The sequence below is a fragment of the Meleagris gallopavo genome, chromosome 13, assembly GCF_000146605.3.
Source record: "Meleagris gallopavo isolate NT-WF06-2002-E0010 breed Aviagen turkey brand Nicholas breeding stock chromosome 13, Turkey_5.1, whole genome shotgun sequence".
Taxonomy (NCBI): Eukaryota; Metazoa; Chordata; class Aves; order Galliformes; family Phasianidae; genus Meleagris; species Meleagris gallopavo.
The window spans coordinates 9,029,377-9,034,084 of NC_015023.2; positions in this window are offsets into that span (position 1 = coordinate 9,029,377).

Sequence of the window (4,708 nt, forward strand, 5' to 3'; positions counted from 1 at the left end):
CCCCTTTAAAAAAAAAAAAAAGAAGAGTTTTGCACGTTTTGTTGTGTAAATGAGGTACTCTCACATTCTCAGCATCAAACATTCAAGGCTGGAAGTAACAATCCTGCACATTCCTGTAGAAAAATTGATAATGCTGTCTATTTGATCAGACATTGTGTTTTAAGTTTCCAGACACTGGCACGTCCCGTTGAGCACAGCTGGCTGTGCTCCGTGCATGGCACAGGTAAAGCCGCGCAGTCATTCGCTTTCTGCCCACAAATAAGTTGTCTGTCTTGGAGTAGCTGGGCCTGGCAAGATTTTGCATAGAACAAGTGGCTTCTGGTGGGAATTGCGGCTGGTCAGCGTGAGCCATGGCTCCTGGTGCTACGACCCTTCGTTATATCCCATGGGAAGCCTCTGAGTCAGAAACGTTTGCTGCTTCTGTTGTTGTTCATGAGTAGCCCTCTCCATCCAGGCTGTGGCAGTGCTGTTTACAGTGTATGTTCTTGTGTTGTATTATTTAGCAATTTTTTTCCCTTGGTAAGACCTTCAGGCACAAAATGGTGCTCAGAGTCCAGGGAAGAAACAGCCAAGGGAGCCTGATCACTTGTGTCCTCAGCAGCAGATTTCTTTAGAGGATGTCCCCTGTAATTCCAAGTGTTCTGGTGGTATGTGGACATATGAAGTCCATTTTAGTTGATGCTTCTCAAGTAATGCATTATGTAGTGGTTCTAAGGCAGCTAAGTAACTCTTGAAAACATCTGCTGCCTGTATCTTAGCTTCTCAGGGACTGCAGTAATGTCTAAAATTTTCATTTAGCTGAAGTTTAAGATTTAAAAGATAAGTACTGCTCAGTTGACTAATCAAATAGTCATAAAAGCTCTTTTCTGAACTATAATTACATTTATTCAGTTCTGGGTTTGATTTATTTTTTATTTTAATTGTCAGCCCTGCTACACTATCATGCTAATAGAAATGTTATTGCAGCCAATATGGGCTAAAATGATGTCTGATGATTATTAATGAGAGCAATAAGAAGGTATCTTCATATAAAGTCAGCATTAAAGGAGTAATTCATTTTACCTGATATAATTGGATTGTAGCATTTAAATAGCCTGGGACTTCCTCTTAATTGTGATTAGTTGTGGCTTCTTCCTTTTAGTACAGTATTTAACTCTTCCTCCACTGCTACTTCTGTTTCTTTTATGAAGTAATTAAATGTGAATTGCTTGGTGCCTTTTAATAAATATATCTAAGGGTTTAGTAGCTGTTAAATGGCATAGCTGACAGTTGGAAATACTTAGGCACAATACCTATAGCTGGGGTGTGGAGCTATCACTCCACAGTAATGTTTGATATGGCACATAATTATACAAATGCGGCAATTGTTGCTTTGGTTGCTAGAATCACAGCAGGTGTCCTTGCTGGGAGTGATTGTGAAGCTGAATTTTAAGAGGATCACACAAAAGGAAGGTAATTATCTTTATCTTATCTAGGGATGGGCAGAATCCACAACGGCTTGTCTGAACCAATGTCCCAGATGAGCTCTGCTGAACTGGCTGTGTGCCAGGCTGAGCCCCTTTCTACTGGGGATGTCTCCTTTGGGGTGACCACCCCATTTATTACGGGGGAGCAATCCTGTTCTCCAGTACCACTCTGGTTTTGCTGTCTCAGAAGAACTGCCTGCTCGAAGCTGGCCCAATAGAGTCATTAGCTGCCCGGTTTCTGGCAGATGAATTCAGTTTGAAGAGCTGGCCTTTTCCAAAAAAGCAGAATACGTTTTGCCACCAAAGAGTGTGGCAGGAGGGAGGAAGCATGTTTGTAGTACTTCAGGTCCACAGGTTTTAAGCATTTGAAACAAAACCTTCTTTCACCCTTCTATTAATTTAACTACGTTTTGAAAAGCTCCAGTGATTCAGGATTTAAAATGATGGCCGCTTGGGAGCTGCGATATAAAAGTTACCTGTATTTATGACACTCTACTGCAAGAAATGAGCATCTATCAGGAGAATAGTAACGCTGATACATAGGAGGGCTCTCTGAGGACAAGTTAGAGCCATTTATCCCTTACTGAGAAATGCACATATTTCTTACTTACACGTCCTGGGGCACCTGCAGAGGCTCTCACAGTATGGCTGCTGCCACTAGCTCCCAGCTAATATACAGTGATTTACTTCTTCTCTGGATTGCATGAGGATAGATCAGAACCTGCTGATCCATCTTTGTGGTCTCTGCTTTGTGTGTACATCACCTACCTGTTAAACTACCCAGAGGTTGAGACCATATGCAACTCCTCCCTCCTCTCTTGCAACACCTATGGTATTTTTCTCTGCTAAAAGGCTGTAATTGGGAAATGCTTGCTTTTGCATGTATTTTCATGGATATTAGTTTGTGTACCATGCAAGATTTTCATCTTTCAGGGGAAAAATACAAGCTGCTTGGAGGCAGCAGTGGATGGAGGCATTGCACAGCCTGTGTTCTATTCTGCACGGTCTCTTCCTGAGAAATCTTTCTGACTGTTACTTTGCAGCCATGATGGCTGGTGGCGGCTGGTTTGTGCTCATGGTGCAGTTGAAAGCAGCTGGTTTCTTTAACACAAAAAATGCCTGTTCTGTTAGCAGTGAGCCTCCTCCAAACTCCATCCTTGGTGGCTTCGCCACATCCTGGCAATGGACACACCAGCTCTCTCTTGTGCTGTGTATGAAGTTTGCTGATGAGAGTAATGAGCATGGAGAAAGAACTCTTCAGCTGTGCCTGACTTTGAGTTGTGGTGAAAAATGATTGCTGGACTTCAGAAATGCCCAGGATGAGTAAGGAACTAAATTAGGTTACCATTAATCTATTCCAAAGGCTATACCATGTTAAGAGGAACCTCAGAGTTAAGAAAATTCTATGGTTCTTTGTATTACTGTTACTGCAAAATTTTGAGGGTATCTTTTGACAAAGGTACACAAGAAAACAATGGATGGCTGTAAAACTTATGCTGAAGGCATCTATCAAGTCTTTTTCAAAGGTGGAGTTGGCAATTTATGAAAATCCATGTTTGTACAGGACACGATGAGTCCATTCACAAATTGGGATACTTGAAGTTCCCCATGTGATTATGGTGTTTTTAAAATATGGAATAAATCTGGCTTGCATGCTTGCACTCCTATCCTAAAGCAGACAGCAGAGCACATTTAACAACAAAATAGGCAAAATGGACTATTTAAAAATGGGAGAATGAATTTCTAAGTACTCAGTTACTACTAGTGTAGCTTCTTGTGAACTGTAGTAAGACTTTCTGTGGAGGGACACAATGGGGTCCTGTATGGAGAGCAGCTCTCTGGAAAATAATGCAAAATGTCCCAGAACAGGGCAGTTTGAGTTTTAGGAAGGAAAGGATGGGAAGCTTAAGTGGAAGCATTACGAGTGATGGGGATTGGTAAGAACAAACGCCTTGTTAGCACAGAGGTGGAAGTCCTTGGGGCAGGGTGTTGGTTTTTTAAGAGTTCATATATAGAGATTGGAATCTGGGTTCAGGCAGCTCTGGAAGATTTCTGTCCCTTGGAATCCATGCAAAGTTTTCCCGTTCACTGAAGGCTGGAGTCCAGTTAACAGCTGCAGCTCTGTGCTGAGTTGGCTCAGGCTGTACGCTCTCACAGCCTCTGAAATGGAACCTGCATTGCTTCAGATCAGGCACCTATGAGAAAGAGATCAGCTGAGCGAAATGTAGGGGTGTGTGTGTGTGTCCTTGCATGCAGCATTGGTGCCAGTTCTGTGGCTGAGGAAAGTAAGCACGAGTTGTTTATCTTAAGTAATTCTGCTCTTTCAAAAGAACCCCACTCATTCTGTTGTCAAATATATATATTTAATTTTGTTTCATTTCTTGAACAGCCTAAATAACAAATAGAGTGTTACTTCTCAAGCTGTTTTGAAAACACATCACAGACTTCTTTTATGCTTGTATTCAGATTAGAGGGTATCTCCTTCTGTTGGGCCCCATTTGCACACCCTGCATAATAAATGCTAACATAGGTAGGGCTTTGCATCATCAAAGAAACATGCTTCATGAAATATTGTGAGTATAAAATATATATCATCACCTCCAGAATACGACTGCCTGTTTTCTCCCTTCCTGCCCTGTATTTTGTCAAGCATACATTGTATATTAATGTAACGCCTACAAAAATAATAGATTGTTTCTGGTTCACTGGGCTGTGCTGCGTTATCTCGTTTGGAGAAGCATATGCACGCCTTTTAATCTGCCATTAACATTCTGCTCACCCTTGCCCTGCTCCATCCCGGGTGCCCGTGCCTGTACCTGCAGGTCGGGGCTCGGGGCCCCCATTACCCTCCTGTTTTCCCCCCGTGTAAATGGGTGCGGGGGGGCTGCCCTCCCCTGCAGGGCTCCTTCTGCAGCAGATGCATTGCCAATCCTCTTATTGTACAGATATTGATCCCACCTCCCCATAATGAACTGGAACAACAACTCTATTATTTGCAGGTACCCGATTGGCTGAGGATAATATGAAATTAGCTGGCGTGCATCGGGCCTGTCAGTATCGATTTCCCTACCCAGATTACTTGTTACAAAAGAATAGAGCTGTCTGCACCGTAATTGAACAAGTTAACTCCTTGTCTCATAAAATGTAAGCCCATATTGATTGCCTACTGCAGTATGCAGAAGGAGGAAAGTTATAATGGTATTTAATCGCCATGGTGCTGAGAGGCCCCTTTTTTTTTTTTT